At 34.5% G+C, this 26,279-nt stretch overlaps 1 pseudogene; it reads right to left on the bottom strand.

Annotated features, from left to right (window-relative positions):
• Nucleotides 1-3,816: 3,816 nt before the first annotated feature.
• On the bottom strand, nt 3,817-22,471 carry LOC111549645 (annotated as a pseudogene).
• Nucleotides 22,472-26,279: the final 3,808 nt, after the last annotated feature.

Below are 26,279 nucleotides of genomic sequence, written 5' to 3'. Positions count from 1 at the left end.
GCAGGGTGTGGCAGAGATCAGCAGGATGGCATGGCAGAGAGCAGCAGGATGGCATGGCAGAGAAGGAGAAAAGAGGTACCCGAACGTCAAGAGGAGTTCAGCCATTTTTGGACAATCTCCCCTTGGATAATCTCCAGGAGAAAATGATCTCCCCCACTCCTCCACCTCCCGGCTCCCCATCCACCTCGCTGAGAGCCACCTCCACCACTCAGTAAAACCTTACATTCATCCTTCAAGCCACGTGTGATCCGATTCTTCTGGGACACTGGGCAAGAACTCAGGATACAGAAGGCTGTCACACTGGCTCTCTGCCCTTGTGATAAGGCAGAGGGCCCATTGAGCTGATTAACATTCAATCTGTCTGCAGACGGCAGAGCTGAAAGAGCTTTGTAACACTGGGGCTGCAGGCAGTCACCCCTAGACACTACCGTGGGGCCGAGAGACCAAAGCACTCACCTGGGCCTCTGCACCTGCCCATCTGCATGCTCCCCCTAGGGGTTTGAGCTGCAGTGCAACCAAAGGGGCAAGCCAATCCCCTGTCACATGTCCTGCAAAGGAAATAAAGGAACTCGCCTGTTTCAATCATAAGTAAAATGTGCATATTATATACAACACATATATAGACACACACATATAGATGAGAGATATATATACACACACACATACCATGTAGTATATATAATACTTAAAATTCATTTGAAATAAAATATATAGAAAACCCTCAAAAAAAAAAAAAAAAAAAAAGGAAGGAAAAGACTGAAGGAAAACTAACAAGGTGAAATTTAAAAGTTTTATTATAAATTTTGTTAAATATTTCCGTGTGTGTATATATATTATCTATATGTATGTAGTCTTTATAGCTATATAGTATCTATATACTATAAACAAATCAAAGAGAGAGAGAGAGGCAGAGAGAAAGACATACAGAGAGAAAAATCTATATGCCTCATCTCCACACAAACATGGTGCTGGAACAGAGAAATACAGAAAATTATATTCAGTTATTGCCCCAAAGACACATTATTCAGATTTCTCAGGAACACAAGACACAGAGACCAGGTAGGTAGAAAATTCTGTGTTGGAGATCTCCTTGTGTAGCTGTTTGTGTAGCTTCCCTAACTGAAAGATCCAACATTTAAATGTTCACATAAAATGTTAAAAAAAGAAAAAATTTAAATGTGACTGAATACACCATTAAATCTCCTAACATAACTCCAGCATTCTAACCACTATCAGTCATTCAAACAAGAGTTATGAAAAACTCAAAACAAGGCTTTTCCCTTCATTTTTAGTCATGGTTTTAGGTAGAAATTATTCTCATTCATGGACCTGCAGGGGATAGTATAGATGGAAATGGGAGCAGGAAGGACTTCCATTAGAGGTGAAAGCAAAAGAGAGAAGAGGAACAATTAAAAATAGATTTCCAGATTTAATCATCTTGAAGTATGTTATTTGTTAAGTTTTTAAAATGCAAAAGACATGCAGCAGCATTTTGTTTTGAGCTCCACAAACATAACAGGCTGATTTGGCACACCTGTCGTCATCGCTATTTAACATAAGAGACATATCGTGAGTGCATGTGCAACAAATCGAAAATCTTAAGTATATTTTGCATAACATATATGAGATTCTAGATGCAGGTGTTATGGCTAAAAATATGTGTTCCTGTAAAAACCTTGACAGATGAGTAAACAGAAACTGAAATGATCTTGTGCTGTTGGAGTAAAGCAGAATATTATAAATTACAACACCTATCATTTTCTCTCAAGGTATGGATTTCCATTAACAAGAATGCAGAATTAGCTTTGCAAACGGTAGGTGCAGGTAGGTGCAGGAAGTCATTATTTCTGAATGCCAGGTGGTAGACACTGCTATGATTATATTGTTATAGGAACCATTTTTTCTCTAGTTTTCCCCATATTATCCTTCACAGAAAGTAGAATGATGACAATGCAATAGATATTTGTTTTATTGGTATTGTCCTCATTTCCAGGCATACATTCTAACCTAATCACCAACCACTGTCATGTCTTTGTGTCTAGCCAAAGACTAGTTTGGAAGAGGAAGCACCTGGATTTTATTGTGCTCTCTTCTACTGTTCATTGTAAATTACTGAGAGCATTTTATTTCTCTACATTATTTCCAATGTCCAACCAACAGATACGTTCTCTCAATCAATGACAAGATATGTATGCCATTGTTGATGCATTTTTAATATTATATATTTTTGATTTGTCAAGGATTCTGAAGCTCTGCTACTTACAAATATTTTCTCTCATCTATTGCCTTATTTTTAAAATACACACTAAAATGTGCAACAAATTCCCCTCCAAAAGACTGTCCAGTGTCTCAGTTCTTATGTCATTATCACCACTCACACGCACGCATTCACATGCACGCACGCGTACATGCCTGTAAATGATTTAGCTACTTTTCATAATTCAATCAGGGGTCTTCAGGTATTCAGGACTAATTTGCATAGTATAAGTGGAGAAAAAAAGAGAGACGTATTTATATCTTTCCTAAGTGGTCCTTTATAACTATTAAGATGTCCTTAAAAGAGAAACTGTAAGAGTTGGCATTTTAGAATTGATCCTGCTTTTTAGGTGGTTTTTCTTTCACACAGTGTTGGGAAAAATACATTTCTGCCAAAAGTATTTAGGAGAGTTGATGACAACTATTAAAATAATAGTAGTCCAGTGTCAATCAGAGGTGATTAATACAATTAAATTCAATTTAAAATGTCTTTACAGTGGGCCTAATTAGAGAAAAGCACTGAACTAAATTGTCTTAGTTACAAAACTTCATCAGGTGGTAAATGCCATAGATAAATAGAGCCATACTCACAAGTGTGTGTGTCAATAGAGGTGTGCTTATTATTAAAATAAAAACATACAGAAAACCATATTTCTGTATGATGCAATGAATATATATGTTAACTTTGGAAGAAAATACAAATCATAGAGAATTTTTTTAAATTGTGTTGGAATTAAGTAATCCACAGATTATAGCATCTTCTTGTTATAATCCAGTACTTAGGTAGGAGCATGAAAGGCCTGGTTAAGTACCTAAGTTAATCATGGTGAGGAAAAGAAGATCAATTAAAAAATACATATTTTAAATTTCTTTAATTGCTGAATGCCTGTTTGGCTAATATTTGAAAAATCATTATTTAGTCCTACAACTGATGCATTTTCCCACTTTCTCATCATTTTGTTTTCGAGCCACCTAAAAGTCTTATTTCCTCATGTATTTGACACATTACCAAAATGGAGCTGTGCTATTATCCTACAGTATAACGTTGGAATCCTATGCTGTAATCACATGGAATAATATTGGAAAAATTGGAGTATTTAAATTATTTATTTACCTATATTTTATTTTTTTGAGACAGAGTCTCACTCTGTCACCCAGAGTGGAGTGCAGTGGCATGATCTCGGCTCACTGAAACTTCTGTCCCTGGGGTTCAAGAAATTCTCATACCTCAGCCTCCTGAATAGCTATTACTACACATGCACCACCATAACTGGCTATTTTCTTTCTTTCTTTCTTTTTCTTTTCTTTTTTTTTTTTTTTTTTTGTAGTTTTAGCAGAGATGTGGTTTCGCCATGTTGGCCAGGCTAGTCTTGAACTCCTGACCTCAAGTGATCCTCCCACCTTGGCCTCCCAAAATGTTGGGATTACAGATGTGAGCCACCACACCCAGCCTAAATTACTTTTGAATGATATTTTTTCCTTCTGTTTTCAAATTATTTCCAACAGTTTCTAAAGACATGGTCACAGCTGCCTGAAACATGGCTTATTCACTCATGTCACCTAGATCACTCTCACATGCTCCTGAACTTGTGGTCAGTCTTTCACATGGATATGAAATTTGTCCTGGTGAATCTACCTGGTGCTGCTGATGCTGCTGCTGCTTTTCAAATAGGTTTCTCTTCTCTTCCAAAGCTCTTTTGAAGTGAGATTTGTCCCTGAGGTCTATGGAACATCTTGAGATAAATTTCTGGAATTGCCTTGCATACTTAGCTGAATAGCTCTGCAGAGATCTGCTTCTTCATCTTCAAGGTCAATTACTTGGCGACTTAGTTCCGGAGCCCTCTGCAAATCCTCCTCATCATCTAACATTTCTGACCCATCATTTGTCTCTAAGACTCATTCCAGGTCTGTTTCATGGAGCCTTTGCTGTTAATTTATCTAAGTCTTCTGTAATAAGTTTTGGTCGGTGCATGTATTGGAGCCTAGTCATCTGCAGGAGTTGGTCAGCCTCACAGTCTGGCAGGTCATCCTCAACAAGGAGTGTAGAATAACATTCCTGTTGTAATTGAGCTGAGAAAACTGCAAGGTATTTATCTGATGTTAAGTCTGAAACCCTCAAGAAAGTATTTGAATTAAACATTGTTCTCCTAACTTTCTAACTGTAAACAAGTATTCTTTATAATTGCATATAAATTATCTTACATTTATAGAGTTGATGCTGAGCTTTTGATACTCTGGACTATTGAACAAGATTAGGCCTAAAACCCAAATTTTCAAGGCATTGCTTATAACCTGAATAGGAAAAAACAAAAACAAAAGCAAAAAAACCTGTCACTTCTATTTCCAGAAGGCTGCTGTAAAAACGTGTTTCTAGTTTCTTCTCTAGAAACTCTTCCTTCTGCCATTCTCATCCTCTGTTCTTCATTTAGCTGATGTAAAATAGAAGATAATTCCACAGGGCTAAAATATTCTCCTTATAATAAATCATGCCAGCAATGTTGAGCACAAAGTGAGCCTTCTTGTTTCTCATGAAAGATTGACTACTTGTTTATTTGTCTAAGAAGCTCCATTTTTAACTAATTATCTTAATTTCAAAAATTGTTTCACTGTGTTTTCATTTTCCTACTGTGTGTTTTCTAAAACATCTGTTTACACTAAGGTATCTTAATTACACTTTAATGTTTTTTCTTGCTGTGGCATACCAAAATTTCTGTTGAGAAAAAAAAGTGTATCCCACTTTCTTTGGTTAATGGGCTTGATATTTAATTATCTCCATTGAGTAGTACAAAAATTATATCATATTAAACTGACATCCAAAGGATTCTATGACATAGTCTAAAATCATAAGGACTATGGGTTTCTAGTAATGGTTATTAATATAGCTCTTTAATGTTTTTAAGACAACCTTCCTAACAGACTTAATTTTCTATTACTGTGAAAATTGCTCTAAACATTATTAATAGCAGCTTAAAATAACAAGCATTTATTATCTAACATAGTTTTTAAGATCAGAATTTCAGTAGTGGTTTATATAGCTGATCCTGATTCAGGATCTTTTATAACATTTTAGTAAAGCTGTCAGTCAAAGTTCAGTCATCTGAAAGTTGACAGAGACTGATGGACCTGCTTCCAAGGTAGCTCACTTATATGGTCAGTCACAGAAAGTCTTGGTTAATTATCACGTGAGTCTCAACATAAAGCTGTGCTCCCTTGCAGCTGACTTCTCCCTGATAAGTCACTTAAAAAAGTGAGATACTAATTCACATACCCACCAACAGTGTACAAACATTCCCTTTTCACTACAGCTACATCAACATCTATTGTTTTTGATTTTTTAATAATGCCCAATACCCATACTGGAGTAAGGTTGTATCTCATTGAGGTTTTAATTTTTATTTCCCTTATGATTAGTGATACTGAACATTTTAAAAATATTTGTTGGCCATTTTTGTATCTTCTTTTGAGAAATGTCTGTTGTTGTCATTTACCTACTTTTTAATGGGATTATTTGATTTTTTTTTTTTTTCTGGCTGATTTATTTGACTTCCTTGTAGATTCTGGATATTAGTTCTTTGTTGGATGTAAAGTTTGCAATTTTTTTTCCAATTCTGTAGACTGTTCATTCAATATTTCTTCTGCTGTGCAGAATCTTTTTAGTTTAATTAGGTCCTATTGATTAGTTTTGGTTTTATACCCAAAAGAAAAGCAGTCACTATTTTAAAAAGACACCTGCATGCATAGGTTTATTGCAGCAGATTTCACAATTGCAAAGATGTGGAATCAACTTAAATGGCCATCAACCGATAATTGGATAAAGAAAATGTGATATATTAACAACATGGAAAAATACTGATAAACAAGAATACAGTAATGAATTTTTTTTCCAGCAACTTATATGGAAGTGAAGGCCATTATTCTAAGTGAAGTAACTCAGAAATGGACAATGCAATACTGCATGTTCTTACTTAGAAGTGAGACCTAAGCTATGGATACACAAAGACGTGCAGAGAGGTTTAACGGAAACTGGAGACTCAGAAGGAGGGAGGGTTTGAGGTGGGTGAAGGATGAAAAATCATCTATTAGGTACAATGTACTCTATTCAGGTAATGGATACTCTAAAACTCCAGGCCTCACCACTATACAATTCATTCATGTCACCCAAAACCCCCTGTACTCCTATAGCTATTGAAATTACAAAAACAAAAAGAGGGACCAGGATGGAGGTTACAATATATTTTATAACTCAATCACAGAAGCAACATACCATCAATCTGTCATATTCTATTGGCCACATAGATCAACCCTAGTAGTAGGTGGGAATGGACTGTACAATGGAATCAATACTAGGAGGTGGAGACCAATGGAGGTTACCTCAGAGGCAGGCAGCTACACACATGATCAAGATAAGTCCATATAACTTAGTATTTGAGAACTAGAATAAATTTCCTAAAAGTGTCCTCTAATAAGTCCATCAGGGCTCTAGGTGAAAAATCAGTGTAAAGTCATCTTAAAAATAAGCATAGCTTATATTATTCTATGGCATTTTCTTTTGGTCACCACTCAGTGATTTCTAAGGCCTCTGTTCCACCTGCTGTCCAAAGCAACTAGAGGGACTACATAACGCTAGTCACCTTGATGAGCTCTAAATACTTAATATATCTCCCTCCCTTCCCCAACACATGAGCCTGAAACTTGAATAGTTATAATGTTGTCCTGAAGACTATATAATGTGTTTTGAACTAACAACCAATCTTCGAAAAATGTCCTCCCATAAGCAGAATGCAGTCAGAGACAAAGGACAGAAGTTAAATTACACCTAAATACGTAGTTGGGAAAAAAAGTCTATTGTTAACGCCCCATGATTCGTGGCTTTGCTCATTTGAAAGTCTGGGTTCTGAAGAATGCTTCCAAGATGAGTCACGTTGATTTAGACGAGATTATCTCTGGCCAAAGTAGTTTTCATATGATTAAATCAAAAGTAAAAACGGGGTATTTATATTGGCTGGGATGATCAATCCTCACCATCCAAATAGGTAAATATTACATAAAGGAGGGAAGAATATGAATAGAATTCAGATGACCCCCTGCTACACCCACTAGCACAACAGCACAGAGGCCTAAATGTTATTGTAATCTGTACAGGTAGGAACACCAAAGTCACAGATATTTAATTAACATAAGTTTGGATCATAGAATTAGGTAGAGAACCCTGTCAGGTTGAGATTGCTGTCTCGAAACCAGAAGAATTTGAAATAGGTGATAGAGGAGGTAATTTGTAAATTATGTGCTGTAAACTAGAGCCTTTATCCATTTTTAAATCTTTGCTAGTGTTTGTACTTATATTTATATTGTAACAAATTTCCTCCTGTAAAAAGCAGTAAGTATTTTCTACAGAATTCAAACATAGAATTGGATCAAAAATTATTGAAATTTTAGGCAATTTTCCCTTGAAAATGAAATTTGTTTCAGTTGTACAAGAAATATTTGTATTATGTCATATAGGATAAATTTTTTCTAAACAAAAGAACATTGTATGTATAATTTTGGTTAGAGTAGATATTTGTTACTTGTTAATTATCCATCATGTAAATACCCCTTGAATTGTGAAGGAATCCCTAGTGTGATGGTGGAACTTGAAGCAGGCAGGGCCCCATCCTACATTCACACCCTAATAGCTCATAGATATATAAACTTGGGTTGAGCTTGAATTCACATATTTCTTTCTCAGGCATTGAATGTTAAAGGAGAGTGAAAGCTATTCAAGAAAAGTTTGAGGCTATTCAAGTTAAAATAATCAAATTTCCAAGAGTGGCATTCCTGAGTGATGACAGGGCTGTTTCCAGAAACATTAATGTTCAGAGTATCATCTAGCCAGTCTGTTTCAGTAGCCTGTTGTCTACTGGTTAGTTACCTTGTTCTTGCTTATTTTTTTCAGCCTGGTCCTCCAGATTTACCCTAGGAGCAATTTTATATCATCTATTAAGCTATTTTCATTTTCATGTTACATTTCTGGTTTTGCTACCAAGTAGTAGCAATTTGAAAACTGCTGCTTTGATGTATATAGCAAGTATATACTTCTCCTTGATGGGGCTCCTGAATATAAGATAAAAAATCAACGGTCTGTTGATGAAAAGAGAAGAGAAGGAGAAGAGAAAGTGGAAATTATCAGTTTACATTGCACCATGTATCAAGTAAATGTGGGTTTGCAACCTTTATGTCAAATTTATTGCACAATAAAACATAAGAAAGTATTATGGCTGTGTATTTCTTTTTGAGTCTATCTTAAACTGTTAGTAGTTTATTGTACAGTTGGTAGAAGTTGGAGCAGCATATAAAATGTTGAATATTGCAGTTAGGTAAGTGCTAGGGTTGTGAAATTTGAAAAGGTTTGCTAAGATTCTTTATTAAATCAAGAGTCAAGTTTATAGACTCATAGTGACTCAGAAGATTGTATTTATTTATTTATGTGACAGGGAATGAAACACAGCAATGCCAAAAGATCAAACTGAAAAATAGTTTTAATATTTTGTTCAAGAAAATACAAATAATTTTAATCACTTCATCTGCTTTTTCTGAAATTTCTTGTTATACTTGTTTTCTTAATCTATTCTTTTCTTCTTAAGATAGTGTCTCGCTCTATCACCCAGGCTGAAGTGCAGTGAACAATCATAGCTCACTGTAGCCTTCAACTCCTGGACTCCAGCAATCCTCCCAGCTCAGCCTACCTACAAGCTAGGACTACCTGACTCATTTTTTTGTTTGTTTTTCTTTTTTATAGAGACAGGGGTCTCCCTACGTCACCTAAGCTTGTCTTGAACTCCTGACTTCAAGCAATCCTCCCACCCTGGCTTCCCCAAATTTTGGGAAGTCACAAGTAGGAGCCACTGTGCTCAGCCTCAATTTTTATTTATAAATATCTTGTTGTTAGCTCACCTATAAAGTTATTTTTTGTTTACATTTGTTCCTATGTGACCACATCCAGTTTTATAGCTTTAAATAACATCAATATTCCAATGCTTCTCAAATCTGTTTAAATCTGAGCTTTTCTCTGAACTGCAGATTAATATCCACAGTCACATAATATTAGGTGATGAAGTCATATGAAATTGATGACATTTGACTCTTTTGGACTCACAAAATATTTATATTGTTCAAATTATCCATATCTTTACTTGGATATTATATACTAATGTCACATTTTACATTTTCAAAACATAGCTCATAATTTCCATCCCCTTAAACTCCTTGTCAAAACTTTTCCGAATCCAGGCTTTTACTCGCATTTTACACACTTGCTCATAATTGAAACCAAGAAGGTTCTTGATTGGTTATTTCTTCACAAAACTCTAAATTCAGTTCATTAATAAGCCCTATTTTCTACTTCCAACATATTTTATAGCCACTTATTTCTATCTTTAGGAATAAAATCCAGTTATGGACGGTAATCCAGTCACCATTACTTCTTGGATTGGCTATCATTATGGTCTCCTGACTAATTTCCCTGTCGCTACACTCTACCACTTTTAAAGGGTCTGTTCTGCTCATAAAAAGGTATTTTTAAAATGTAATTTGTATCATGCCATTCCTATACCAAAAATAATTGTCTCCATATCACATTTAGATAATTGATATTATTTATTTATTTATTACTTTGGGTAATTTTTATTTTGATATAATTTCAAAATTACATAAAAGAAGAATAGAACAAAGAACTTTCATACGTAAACAAAGGGTATAGAGATGGTAATTTTTTAAAAGTTTCTATCCATTTGTTTTATCACTCCTTGTTCTCTCCTCCTCCCAACCTTCTTTCTCCTCTCCCTCCTACTACACTGATTGTTTTTGGAGCCATCTGACAGCAAGTTGGAGACATCATGACTCTTGACATGATTTACTAAGGACCCAATATTACCGCCTTGGTATCCCTATGCATAACCTAAATCTAATCATGTGGACACATCAAATAAGTCCAATGAGAGGTGCATTTTGCAAAATACTTGCTCTATACACTTCAAAAATTCAAGGATAACATATATTGATTATTTACCATAGCCTATAAAATGCTACATATTCTGAGTCCAGCTATTTCTCTGACTTCATCCAGCAACACTCATCCCTTTCTCATCATGTTCCAGACACTCCATTGTTTTCTTGTTTTTGTTTTTCTCCTGCAACATGCCAACCTTGCTGCCCTTCCTTAGTATCTTGCTGGAGCACACTTATCTTAGATCTCTTATCTTAGATTTCTCTACAGTGATCACCTTCTTGTCATTGCTTTTCCAGTTCAAATTCTATCTAACAGAAGTAACTTCCTTTAGATAGACTTATATTTCTCTCCCACAGTACTCTGTTTTCTTCACCTCATAAAACTTTACTTGAGGTTTAGTATAGTACTTTTACTTTTCATTACCTGGTTTTCCTATCCCCCCTCCCCTTTATCTTCCAGAATACTAATTATTTTACAATTGGGACTTGCCTACCTTGATTATTATTATAAACCCTGCACCATGTTCCAGTCATCTGGTAGTCAATTAATAGATGTGTTGAAAGAATGTAGAAATATATTCCATAAACTGATAAAATGACATAGACTATATATTCATTTTTAAGAGGTTCATGCACTAAGAAATGTGTAAAGCAATGTATTTTGATAAATTATAAAACATTGCATGAATATTTTGTCAGAATTTTAAAATATTTAATAATTTGATCTGATTTTTATATGTATGAATTTTTCTTTTAGTTACCTTGGGTGCACTTACAAGTCTAGTGAGCTATCACTTAACTGCCTTGAAAGAAGAGTTTGGTGTCAATAATTGAGTTACAGTTGCAAAAGACATAGAAAATCTTGTTAAATTTTGAAACACGAGTATGACTTCAAAATAATTATGTAGATTCTGGCTATTAAAGGAAGAGGAAATTAACATGGAAATAATTAATGTGATGTTGTTTTGTATCAATTTAGCTAAACTGGAATTATGTAATTTGAAATTCCCTTTCCTTTAAGGTTCTAGTGCAGTGTTGGCCACAAAATAAATCTGTGTAAGATTTAGAAGGTGGAAGTGAAGCAGCAGTAGTCCATGTTTAAACTCAGAAATTTGATGTAAAATTAGGTATGGTTGCAGATGGCACACACTGTACAAGTGTGCCAGATTATCTTGTTGGCATGAGGAAGTAGTTGGATCTGCAGCACCTGGAGGTCCCACTGGGTCTCTGTCTTCAGCATCTTCAAGTACTTGGCCAAGTGCTTTTGAAGTTCCATGGTAAAGTGCATCAACTCTATTGTAGGTCATGCACATTATCAAAGTTGGAGGCTTCAAAGCAGTAAGACAAAAATGCAAGTTCAAATTTCATTTATTCTTATTGATTACAGGGCAACTATATGGATTTTTAGTTTTGTTAGTTTTTTTTTTTTTTTTTTTTTTTTTTTTTCCATCATGCTTTGCAGTGATTTAGCAGCCTGGGACAATGTAAGATACAATTTCTAAATTGAAGACAAGTTGCTGCATCTGTCCCCTCCTTAAATTATGAGACAGGCATGATGTTTATTGAGATTTTTAGATTTACTAAGTGACAAATATCTCACTTTGGCTTGCTAATCCAAAACTTTTATCAAGTAACCTGAGAAGCTACTAGTTTGGAGTGTGGCTCAAATCAAGAAAAGGCTCTTCAGCAGGTCTAGGTTGCTTGCAAACTGCTCTGCCACTTGGACCATATGATTCAGCAGATCCAATTTTCCTTGACATATCTATGACAGCCAGGTATGCTATACAGAGCACTGGGCAGGCATATCCAGATAATCATAATGCAACTCTAAAGATTTTAACAAAATTACACCACCCTCTAGGGATAACTATTCTTATTTTAAGAAAAAGATCTGGGCGTATTACAGAGCCTGAGTAGAGACTGAATGCTTGATGATTACCAACAAATTTATCAAGCGAACATCATGAAAAGGATGTTGTCTGACTGACTGAACCATAAAATTAGGTGAGCACAGCAGCACTTCATCATCAAGCAAAACTGTTATCTATGAGATTGAGTTCAAGTAAGTCCTACAGACTCAAATAAGGCATCTTAGAAAGTGGTCCACATGTCCATTGTTCATATGCATGTTAAATTGATTCCTCACTTTCAATACTTATTATGGTTTCTTATGTCCATTAGACTGAAAACAATACTCTAGCCCATTTATAAATGATTCTACATAATATGTTAATACTATCTGAATGTGGAGAGCTACAAAGTTTTAGCCGCATACTGGAAAATCATTTTTAAAATAATGGTAAAGGAAAATCTTTCCAGTTGGCAGAATTTTGAGCAGTACGCCTGATTGTTCATTTTAGCAAGAAGAAGAAAATGCCAGATGTAATCATCTGAAGTCATTCATGACAAGTGGCAAATTATCTGGTTGGATGGTCAGGGATATGGAAGGAACACAATTGGGAAACTGGTGACAAGGAATTCTGGGAAGAATTATGTAGATAAACTTCCTCTGAGTGGGCACAAAATATAATGATATTTGTGCTCCATATGAAGGAAAACCAAAAAGCATTTCAGCAGATGGCAATCTCCAAACCCATGTGGACAAGTGGAACTGTTCTATGGATGCAAATCAGTCTATCTGCCCAGATATCTCTGTTGTAGCCCAGTGGGCATAGGAACTTAGTGGTTATATCAGCAGGGATGGATGTTATGCTGAGCTCAGTAATATGGGGCTTTGACAGCCAGCTTGATCTGGCTAATTATGGGTGAGTGACCAACATGCCAACAGCAGAGATCAATAACAAGCTCTAGTACTGTGCCATTCCCCAGGGGGATACTGGCATGCTGATTACATTCAACAGCTTTCATTGTGAAAAGGGCAGTGCTTTGTCATCTCTAGAAGAGATACTCTGGTATTAATTTAACTTCCTTATCCAAAATGCTTTAGTCAAACTCATCATCTATGGACTTATCAAACACCTTAATGACCTCCTGAGTATTCTTCACATCATTCCTTTTGAACAGGGCACTTACTTTATAACAAACAAAGTTAGGCAATGAGCTCATACTTGTTGACATAACTAGTCTTACCATTTCCCTCACTACACTGTAGCAGGTAGCCTGAGAGCATGATGGTTTAGCTGTTTCTGACTACTCAGTCATGGTACCAGCTGGGCAGCAAACACCTTGCAGACTGAAATAATGTCCTTCATAATACGGTATATGCTTCATTCATATCAGAAACCACTATATAGTTTTTATGTTCTTCTCCTATTCAAAATTCACTATCTAGAAATCGAAGGGTGAAAACGAGAGTCATTTCCATTACTTCTATTTCTATTACCTGTTGTATTCACTTGTGACATTTTGCTTTTCTTTCTCAAATTCCTAGAATTTGAGGCTCTGCAAAATACAGGTGTTTGTTTCCATGGGATAATACTTTCACCAGAGGACACAACAATGACAAGGTTTTGGAGAACTATACTGCACACTTTAGAGAACAGAACATGTTAGAATTTGGAGAGGAGGCGAATTATCATTCAAAACAAGAGTGTTAGGAAAGACCTCACAGACAAAATAATATTTAAACAGAGATTTAAAGTGGGATACAATGCCATGAAGAACTCTGGGAGGCAGACTTCCCAGCAGAGGGAACAAAAGCGCAAAGTCCTCAAGACAAGATCATGCTTCACGTGTTCGAGATCGCCCATTCTTAACATTTGTAGAGTCATGGACCAAAATACAAATGGAGGTTTATAAACCATATATTTAAATATTTTAAAACTAAAAATCAAGTTAACAAATCATTATAATCTATATTTGACAATTAAGCCTTTATAATGACCTGGCATTTAGGACTCTGAAATTCCACACAGGAGCATATATCATTGTGGGAAGGGCAAGCCCTCAAGGTGGGACAGCAGACTGATAATCACCTCCTTTCTTTTTCCACCCTGGGCTTTTGTATCACACCACAAAGGGTCACATGTGTTTGTGGGAATTTACCTTCCATATCCAAACTCTTATTTACTTCCCAATGAACACAGCCTTTGGCCACTCTTCGGGCCACCACACTTGTGAATATAGTCCAGAGAAGAGGCTTGTGAAGACCCTGGAGGTGGGATTAGAATCTTTTTCATAGGGAATTATGGGATTCCAGGTGTTTGTAGCGTATTCTAGAATGGGTATGTGCATTAGTACATTCTCTGTCTCCACAGACTCCCATTGAGGGGAAGAGTATTGCTATACGAAGGCCAACTAGAACCATTTAAAATATCCAGCTCAGAAAAGGAGATCCTTCTTTATCTAATGGCAGTAGCAGTTTGAGGACTATCCACTAGGCCATGTGACTGCAGTAGAGTTGGCAAGAAATAATGTGCTAGATAAAGTTATAGAGAAGTAGGAGCTAGAACAAAATTGTCAGTGGTTATCAGCCCCAGTTGCCCAATAAGATCACTATGAAAGTACCATTGCTTGGTTAGCAACTCCACAAATTCTGATTCAGTTGATCTGGGCTAAGATTTAGCCATAACAAATTTAAAAAGCCCTGGTGACTGACTGTAGAGCCAAATTTGAAAACCATATATATATATACACTTTGTTTTTCTCTCTGAGATAGGAAATTATTGGATAATTTTGATTAGAAGAGTGCCACAAAAGAGTGCACATTCAAAAGGAAATTGATATAGCAGCAGGATGAAGAAAAGTTGCTAGGGAGTATACAGGAGATATAGTGAGATCAGTTTAGGAGGCTATTGAAACAATACTGGAAAGAGATAATGATGCTTTAGACCAAAATGGAAACACTAATAGAATTCTAGATGATAATACTGATAAAGAAGTCTGAAGTTCAGGATAACTCAATATATATACTTTTTAAAATAAAATAACTGCATCTACAAGATTTTGGAATAGTACAGCTTTTAGACAGGTTTAAACAGTCTCAGCTTTTCAACAGTGAAACTTGTACAGAGCTGCAAATAATAATAATCTTTTCACTTATTTATAAATATTCATGATAGCCAAAAAATATTTAAAATGATATGGAAACATGATAAATCATATTTGTACCTTGCTATTTATACCAGCTCTAGATAAATTCTATGTGCATTATAACACATTAAATACTATTTGAGTTACTAGGTTAAAAAATATATATATATACAATAGAGCCTCAAATGGTTCATAATTTTTCTAGCTTACAACTCAGAGTTTTATAAAAAATCATTATTAATGTCAACATTAATGAAGACAGGTTTTTTTGCCAAATGGTAAAAAATTGCATGCTTTCCAAATCTATAGTTAAGTTAGTAAAAATGTGATTTTTGAATAAACTGGCTCCAAGTCATTATTTAAGTACACATTAGAAATATTATTAGCTTTTAATAATTTTATCACAAGATAAAGTATGGACTTATTCCCTCGGTAAGAGAACTAGGGCAGGTGGGAGAATTTAAGGGGGAATGGTGAGAAGCAATGTTGAGGTATACTATTATTTTAAAATGCAACAACTGAAATTACAAACCTTCAGATGTGTTTCTCTCTGTTACTTGCTTCATGTTAATATTGTTTATGAATATGCTGCAACATGTGCACTGTCAGAACAAAATCTAGAAAAGGCCCTCAATGCCTAAGCATTTCAGTTCATGTTTTTACCAATCTATTTTTCATATGTTATATTTTTATTGTGTCCTATTGATCCCATTAATAGAGGAGGAATTTCTGCCTTAGGATTATGAAGATGGTTGAACACATGACTGTTAACACTGGACAGATGAAATAGACAGCAGTTCATTAGTCACTTACACTCACAGTGCAGTGGAGGAGGACAACCCATACCATATTTGGCAGTTGCACTTGGGAATGGAATGACCAACCATGTACTGTGGGATGCAGGCTTTGTAGAAACTAGAGTAGAGTGACTTTTTACTTCCTTGTGGGGAAGTCTTTGTGTTGTTTGCATAATTCTGAATGCTGACAGGAAACTGAAACCCACCACTCAGAGATAAGCAGAAAATGTACCTGCTCTCTGAGATAAGGAGGTTTCTTTGGCTAGGTGTCCTTATCTGCAAGAGCAGAGCAGGCAGGAATCTTGCCAATTAGGTCATTTGAGGCCCTCCTCATTTTACCAAATGTCAATGCAGCACATATTTAATTTTAGACCTTACATCACAAGTTACATGGAACCACTATATATTACTCATCCATAATCTCTATCTATCATCTATCTATCTATCTATCTATCTATCTATCTATCTATCTATCTATCTATCCATCCATCCATCCATCCATCCATCCACCTACCTATCTACAACATTTAGGGAGAGGATGAATCCTCTGTGCCCTCTTCACATCTTTGATAAGAAGATGTTCTTAGCAGCTACATATGGAGCTGAAATGTGGCCAAACTGCCCAAGCCAACAGGGAGACCCAAGAACAAGGAATAAATGCCTAATGTTGTATGTGTCTGATTTTTGGGGATGATCATTTAAATTACTTAACAGAAGCTGAGTAATGCAGTAATCAATACAAAGTATTCTAACATGAATATGTAAATGATTAGAAGAATTCATATTAATAATCTATGGAGCACATACATATGGGTTTCTGATTATATAGATTTAATTTTTTTAAAAAATAAACATTTCTGACTATGTCTCACTCTGGGTAAGCCACACGCTATTACAGTTTCTTTATTGCATCCACCTTTTTTCAGAATACATGCAGAATTTGAGCAGTAAATTTCAATTATTTGTATATTGCTTTGTAAATAAATACATAGATGGATAGATGGATAGATAGATAATTGATTGATAAACTATAAGGACTTAGCCCATGTAATCATGAAGGCAGGCAAGTCCCAAGACCTTCAGGATAAGTCAGCAACCTGGAGAATTGATGGTGCCATTCTAGTGCAAAGACTGGCAGCCTGGAGACCCAGGAATAGCCAATGTTTCAGTTCTAGTGTGAAAAAAAAGTGTTCCAGTTCAAAGTCCATCAGGCAAGAAGAGTTCTCTTTTACTTGGCTGGTGGGAGGCAGGAATTGGCCTTTCTCTTCTATTTAGGCCTCCAACTGATCGAATGAGACTCACCGATATTAAGGGGGCAATCTGCTTTACTCAGTATATTAATTTAAATGTTAATCTTATCCAAAAACAAACACTCTAACAGAAAAACCCAGAATAATATTTGACCAAATATCTGTGTACTCTGTGACCTAGCCAAATTGGCACATAAAATTAGCCACCACATTATGTAACCCAAACCTATCTGGAACAATATTATCACTTTGATTTGAGAATAAGGGAAGGTTAGTGTACAATTCAACTGTAGGCAGAAGGCAGATAAAATGAAAATCACATTCCTATGGAAGTACCTGTATCACAGACAGGTTAATATCCAGCAGACTAGAGGTAGAATTTAGAATTGACTAATTTAAACTGTGCTAGAGTTGGTTTTTATCTCATGTTCAATAATGAATTTTCACCAAATCGTATAAGAAAATGATACAATAATTTGTTTTTGATGTTACAAAAAACTAATTTTTCTTCAATAATCTTTTTTTTTTTTGCATCTTTTAAATCAATTAACTCTAAATGATACGTTACTGGGAAAAAAGTTCACAAATAAGATGTCATAAAAATATTGAATTATTAAATGATAGACAAATAGGCTTAATTAATCTACTTTTTTTTTAGAGACAGGGTCTCTAAGTATTTCAGTAATTTAATAAACTCCTTTCCTCTCTCCCAGGCTGGAGTGCAGTGGTGCTATCATAGCTTACTGCTACCTCAAACTCCTGGTGTCAAGCAATCCTCCTACCTCAGCCTCCCAAATACCTGGGACTACAGGCATGTGCCACAGCAGTTGGCTAATTAAAAATAAATAAATAACAGACAGGTTTTTGCTGTGTTGCCCAGGCTGGCCTCAGACTCCTGGCTTCAAGGGATCCTCTTGCCTATACCTCCCAAAGCACTGGGATTTACAGGTCTGAATTTAAATATAGTTTTATTCAACTAGATAGTCTCATCTTAAGTATTTTTCTTGACAATAGCATGACCAAATTTTCAGTATAATAATATCACATTATTTTCCAAGAGATTTGACATTTTTATCAAATTGACTATTACAATGAAAATTAATGAGTAAATTTTCAAGTGTTTTAAAGTAATTATATATTTGGTCAAAAGGAACATATTATGCATACACAATAATATCAATATCTAAAAAAGGCTCTGTGAAATATTGTGACACGTAGAATTCAAACTTATAAAACTGGCATAAGCAAATATTTATTTTATAACTTACTTTATAATTTTAACCATTAAAAGTAGGCATACATGTACATTATTGTGATTATGCAACAAAATAGTAAAAGTATGGAAAAGTTGAAAAATTTGAAAACACATTAATCAAAATATTAGAAATAAGTATTTCTGGATTCTGGGATTATGTCAATTTGTATTCTTATCTTTTCTGTTTATTTTAATTTATTGAAAATTTACTTTCACAAATACTAGTATTTACGATAATATTATCAATAAATAGCAAATCTTTTTCCTTCTGATTGTTTAGAATGCATTTGTTTCCTAAATTATGTAGTTAATTCCAATAATATTTTTGTGGATCTATCATGTGTCACAAGTACACAACCATTCTGATCACAATTATAAAAATCTAATATTTTAATTTCTAATACATTACTTTTATAACACATTCATCTGACAGTTATTATTTCTGTTTCATTGATTAAATTATACTGGGAAAATAACTACCCTTATATGCTGGTGTCAATATGGTTCTCTTCTTCCTCACCTGACATTGCAAAACATTTCAAAAATAAAATTATAGATTTAATGAAAGAATTTGGAAGCAACTACAATGGAAATTTTCAAAAATATAGTAAAAAGAAAAAATATAATAAAGGCTGTGAATGCATCAGCAGCTTCAACAAGTAAATATCAACAAGTGACTGTTTTATTTCATTTGTATCCACTATGCTACTCATAGAGAATTATTTTTGGGAAAACTCAGATTTTTGTACATACATCCAAAAATAATCAAAGATGTATTTCTTAAGAAAGGCATCCTTTTAATAGGAGAGCCCTAATGTTTACTACCTATCTGTAGATGAGAACAATCTAATAATACCATCAACTACACAGTCAAACTTAAAGTTTTCTAATTTTCTCAGAGTTTTAAATAGTTGATTCATTTGAGTAAATATCCAAGTATGTTACTATATTATTTACTTCCTTAAAGCATCTTATAATTAATAGATCTCCTTCAATTCTTTTTTCATTATCATGAAGAACATAATAAATGCATTTTTGGAATAGAATAAAGTCCAACATTCTATTACTTTGTGTCAATCCACTGAAATTGCTTATTATATTTCCATGTATTTTACATTTTTGTAAAAATGTTCAACTTATATTTTAAATATGGAAAGTATATGTGCAGATTTGCTGCATGGGAATATTGCATGATGCTGAGGTTTGCAGTACAAATCCCATCACCAAGATAGTTAGCATACTACCTGATGGGTAGTTTTTTAACCTACCCCCTCCCTTCACCCTGTAGTAGTCTCTATTGTCTCTATATTCATGTATACGTATATGTTTGTTCAATGCCTAGCTCTCATTTACAAGTAAGACTATGAAGTATTTGATTTTTCTGTTCCTGTGTTAATTTAGTTAGGATAATGGCCTACAGCTCCATTCATCGTGCTGCAAAGGTTATTATTTTATTCTTTTTGATGGCTTCATAGTATCCCATGGTATGTATGTATCACAGTTCCTTTACCCAATCTACTGTTGATGGGTACCTGGAGTGATTCCATATGCCTGTTATTGTGAATAGTGTAGCAATGAACATATGAGTGCATGTCTTTTTGATAGAATAACATATTTTCTTTTGGATATGTCTACAGTAATGGGATTGCTCGGTCAAATGGTTGTTCTGTTTTAATTTTTCTGAAAACTCTCTAGTCTGTTTTCCACAGTGGCTGGAGTAATTTACATTCCAAACAACAGTGTTTAAGCATTCCCTTTTCTCTGCAGCCTCACTAGCATCTGCTGTTTTTTGACTATTTAGTAATAGCCATTCTGACTGGTATGAGATAGTATCTCACTGTGGTTTTGATTTGCATTTCTCTGATAACTAGTGGTGCTGAGCATTTTTTTATATGTTTCTTGGCCACTTTAATATTCTCTTTTGAAAAGTTTTGCACATTTTATTAATAAGGTTGTTTGGTTTTTGCTTGTTGATTTATTCAAGTTTCCTATAGATTCTGGATATTAGGCCTTTGTCAGATGCATAGTTTGCAAGTATCTTCTTTCTTCCATTCTGTAGGTTGTCTATATGCTCTGTTGGTATTTTCTTTTACTGTGCAGATGCTCTCTAGTTTAATTAGATCCCAGTTGTCTTTGTTTGACTTTAATGTCATAATCTTACAATGCAATAGCTATAGAATAGAAACATACCATATTCAGAATTTAGTAAGATAAAATGTTTTATAAACTACTTTCTTAGATTTACTCTCATATATCGTAAGTGTTTTCAACATAAACATACATGAAAAGAAAACATTTAACAAAGTTATAGTATCTGAATAATGAGTACCTTTTACTTCATAAGGGAAGTAGCTGTGGTCACTAAGTATACAATATATTATAGTTATGGTACATACACTAGTGTTAATAAAGAAGAATGGTCTGACCATTTCCTTCAACTGTAGCTGAAGAAAAATCATAGCAACCTGGTCTCATTTTTTGTTTGCTACTGAAAGCAAAATAACTGTGTTTTGATTAATAATTATCTCTAAAATTTTAAGTGTGTACAAGTGAGGTGAAACGCAGTGGGATAGAGAGGCACAGCATGTCTAACTGAGAAAACTGCATGATCAACAATACTGTGTTATAGAAAGAGACAGACAAAAGTCAATTTAGTGGAAAATTGGCCTATAACTGATTAACAAAACAAAGATAAATAAAACTAAAATCTTAGTTGACAATATTTCATGTAACAGCAGAAACATACAATGTTCATGTTTCTAAGTCTGAAAAGTACAAAAAGATGATGAAAATAGAAGCAATAACAGTAATAAATTGGCAAAGCATCACAGTAAAATGATCAATTTTCTAATTCAGGGGCGAAAACTCATCAGAAGAAATAAAAATGCATGAGCCTTTAGTGGAAAATGCTTTTCAAAAATGTTTCATGATACCAGCTCAGGTCATGACTCTTAGCTTATCTTGTTTAGTCTGTCAAAAACTGGTGACTAAGAAACTAAGCATTGACAAATGTAGGAAAAAAAAAAAAAAGTGCTTGTTTTGTCTTGTTTTGTTTTGTTTTGTTTTGAGATGGAGTTTCACTCTTGTTGTCCAGGCTGGAGTGTAATGGTGCGATCTCAGCTCACTGCAACCTCCACCTCCTGGCTTCAGGAGATTCTTCTGCCTCAGCCTCCCAAGTCGCTGGGATTCAGGCATGCACCACCATGCCCAGCTAATTTTGTATTATTAGTAGAGACAGGCTTTCACCATGTTGGTCAGGCTGGTCTCAAACTCCTGACCTCAGGTGATCCACCAGCCTCGGCCTCCCAAAATGCTGGAACAGGCGTGAGCTACCACACCTGGCCGAAAGTGCTTTCCCAAAAGTGGTTACACCCTAACTGAGAACCTGTTTTTTAGTTGTTGGTGTTTAGGTTTTAGGTGAATTCAAACACATATATTTTAAATGATAATCAGTTGATAAATCAGTATACATACTGTGCAATACTCATTAATCAGTTGTAATCGGGACATCTGATGTATTTTATGGTTTAGAACCAGATTTTCTTTGATACAAAAAAATCCCTCAAATTTTGACATAATGGAGTACGGTTTATTTTATAGATAAGGAAGCTGAGATTTGAAGAGAATAACCTGCTTACACGAATAAGAATATATGACCCAGAGAGTTTGCCACAGGTCATACTCATTATGCTTTTTGATCAAGAGCAAGACTGTTCAGAAAACATTATGCTAGGCTTCATTACATCATGTGTTTTAGTGTTTGTCTTATTTTAAAAAGGTTTTCATTTTAACCAGCAGAATTTTATTTTATCATTTTGTATCACACATATACACATTCCTTCTGGGAACTGTGAACCTGAGATTAAGCCACCTTGGCTTGACTCTGGTCCTACCTGGTTCCCTCTGCTGCTGGTGGCCTCTGCCAATGTCTTCATCTTCAAGATTATTTGTTACTCAGTAACTCTTACTCCTTCTTCCTTTGGCTCCAGTGACATATTCTCTGCATTTTCCTAATTCTTCCTCACTCATTCATATTTTTCTTAGTTATATCCTATTTCTTTTCTCTATTTTTAAAACTAAAAGTGATCAAATCCTCTTTTATATAGACATTTACTGGTGATGATTATTTTTTCCCACCTCAAACCTCATCTTTCCTCCAACCTTAGAAATAGCACTGTCATTTACCAGGTTGTACAACATCTTGAAATCTACCTTGACTCCTTGATTTTTCTCCAGCCCATTTTCATTTGTCAAATGTAGGATTTTATTTTTGAAGCATATCCATTTTGACAGATTTCTTCACTGATGTTCTTATAACATATTATCCTTTTCTCCTAACTTTCTAATTGCATATTTTTAATCTTCCGGCAAAGGTCCATTTCTCTTTTGTCTCTATACATTTCGTGCTTCTAGAAGTGCTGTTATTTTGTCATTCAAATAATAACTGTGTTCTGATAATTCCTGAATCCGTATCTTCAAGCCAAAACACTGTTCATATAAAATCTGTGTCACCAGTCATTTCTGGGATGCCTACTTGCATATTTCATATATATCTAATAATGATAGAATATGTAAAATTATTGAGTGCTTGTTATGTACCTGGCCCTAATCTGAATGTTTCATTCTAGTTTTTCTTTGAACAATCACAGTAACCCTATACTTTTGTTTCTATTGATATCTGTACTTGATCTTGGAAAGTTAAATAACACACCCAAAATTCACAGTAAATGACAGCACTGGATTGTTAAACCCACATAATCTAGCCCCACAGAGAACATCTACACAGCAGGCTCACTTAAATATGCAGAAAAAGCAATTCATTATTCCCTTTTCTCAATCTATTTTGTCTCAATAACTCAAGAACTACTAAAGATAGTAAGACTATCTTTATAGTGGATTTAGCTAGAAAAGCTGGGGCATATTCTACTCCATCCTACCCTCCTTTATGGCCACTCAGTCCTACCCATATCTACTAAATCATGATGTATTGTCAATTCTAAAGCCTACTTATCATTTAAATTTGTTCACTTTTCTCTACCTCCCTTGCCTATCCAAGTTCAGATTACTATCACCTTTTAAAACGTTCACAGCTTCTCAACACATCCTGTTGCCATCAAGGTAGACTACCTCTTATTTCGTTTCTACGCTGTAGGTTACACAATTTTAATAAAATATTCCCATGTCTTCTTGAGCTTTAAATACTTCAATTGATGTGTCTTTTAATTAAAGTACAAAAGTAATAAATGTAACTTATAAGGTGCTCATGATCAGGCTCCTTCTTCCTGAAACACTTGATCCTCTCATTTAGTTTGGTTAATATTTACTGGTATACAAATCTCAGTTTGGAAGTTGCTGTCGTCAGGCAACGTCCTTAACCCTCTCCTTACCACCCAAATAATGGGTAGGTAGCCAAACCTTGCTCTTCTAGTACCTCATAATCTCCTCTACATGTACCCTGCTTGGCCAAAAGTGATAGTTTATTTTCTATGACTCTCACTGGAATTCAAGCTCAATGTGGGAAGGGTAGTGTCGCTTTTGTTCACCACTGAGTAAAAATCTCTGCCAATGTTTGTTGTGTTCTAGGCACTCATTAAATATTGCTTGAGTGAATGAATTAATACATTATTAAATTATATTCATTTGTACCCTAATTTTTTATGTATCATTACTTTCAATTTAAGCTTTAAGTTATTACACACACACAACTCTCTAATATGTTTTCCTGGTGCTGATATTTTACAAATTCAAATTATTGTCCTTTCTAGATACAGCTTTTAATTTATGACCTAATGGTTTAGGAATGGTGTACATTTGTATTGAATGTCTTCCTCAATACAAGTTTGCTTTGTATATACTAAAAAAATTTCTTAGGTGAGATGACTTAATGTAGGCATTTAAATATTGCACTGTAAAGGGCATGTTAAATAATCATCCAATGAGTGAATGTTGCTTGTCTTCTACTTTGCACCTCTTCTGTGAGCTGTTTATGAAATCCAACAGATAGAGGGTTTAGTGACTGTACATCACTAACTTTCCACACAGCCTTGTCAGTTCAATTTTTCATCTTTCTATTTTCATCCTTCTTCATCTCAGTAAAATTGCTATGGGCTACTGATCTTGAATCAAATTTATCTGAAATTCAAATATAATGAAAATGGGAGTTGATGAATGGAAACTAGTCATAGCTATCACTGTAGATCTTAGGCAAATAAATTCAAAGTTATGGAACATCCACACTTGTGCCTGTGGTAATAGGGGCAACAAGATAAATTAATACAGTAGTGAATTGCAACTAATTAGTGTCCATATAGTACTATTTGAATACAGTAATTGTTTAAATATCCAATGATTTAAGTTGTTTCTGTCATTCAATGTCCTATTTTAGCTACTGAAGATTTTAACTAAATGTCATTGATTCATTTTTTCTATTTATTATGAAACCAGAATATAAGGTACATGTCAGAAAATGTGAATTGATCTGTGGTCATCAAAGTAAGACTCATGTAATTTATTGTATGTTTTTCTCCCTCTTGGTGCATAAAAATATGTGTAGTTCTGAGTAAGAATGGAAAAATAAAGGAAGAAGAAAGATCAAAACTTCTGATTCTTTCCTTGGGTTCTAGTCAAGGTTAATTCTGAGAGAAACTCCTAAAAGCTGTTGTTAAAGAAGATAATTGAAAAATAACAAAACCAAACAAACAAACAAAAAACTGCAAATATTTTCAAGTAAGATAATCGGCCTCTTGTTTGAACCAGCTGGTATTGTGGTTGTTAGACCAGATGGTTTTGTTTCAAATAGATCTGGTGTTTCTTTGGATTAGAACAAATTCATATACACATAAGATAATTGTATTACTCAGGGTTCTCCAGACAGACAGAACCACTGAGAGAGGGGGAGAGGGGGAGAGAGAGGGGGGGGGGGGGAGAGAGAGGAGAGAAAGAGAGAAAGATTGAGACAGAGAGAAGGGAGAGGCAATTTATTAAAATAATTGATTCATAATTACTGAGGTTGAGAAGTTACTGCATTCTTTGTTAATATGACTAACATTTGCTGAGCATTAAAGATACAGTTTGGCGAGACTTTAAACCTCATTTCTTTGATATTCCAATTTGCATCTGTACTGACAAAGTTTATTCACATTACGCTCCAATGCCAATCTTCATATATCATCATTATTTCTGTTAAAACATATTACTGATCCTTTGGTAGGCCAGAGGCTCTGATAAACTTATGTACAAATATATGGAAAAGATATTATTAAAGCGATTTTTCAGAAGCTTCCTGTTATCTTTTCAAACAAAACATTCCTGAATTCACATGACTCTGTAACTAAGGACATGTACCAGTATATGCCAATAATTGCATAAATAATATTTTTTGTTGTTGTTTAAATAACTATTCACTTATTTACTAAAATTAATTGAGGACAAAGAAAACTCTAGCTTTTCTCTTGGCTCAAATCTGAAATGTAATAAGTTAAGTGATATATTAAAAAGTAAAATATCATTTATGTATGTTACATAAACAAGTAAACCATTTTAATTAACGTTTTTCTGCCACTTATATTTATTCTCTGGAGCATTTAAAGCTTTTATTTTCTCAAACATATTATTATTAACTTAATAATAAGTTTTCATTGTAGATGCTTAGATTTTGGTTATTATGAACTTTGTAAAAGATATTTAAAATCTTAGGAATTTTTGGAATATTTTGAACACACAATAAGTTTAAGATAACTTGTT

Source organism: Piliocolobus tephrosceles, chromosome 7, assembly GCF_002776525.5.
Source record: "Piliocolobus tephrosceles isolate RC106 chromosome 7, ASM277652v3, whole genome shotgun sequence".
In the NCBI taxonomy this organism is placed as follows: domain Eukaryota; kingdom Metazoa; phylum Chordata; class Mammalia; order Primates; family Cercopithecidae; genus Piliocolobus; species Piliocolobus tephrosceles.
Note: the sequence above shows the minus strand (reverse complement) of the source record. Positions and strands in the feature narration are given on the sequence as shown.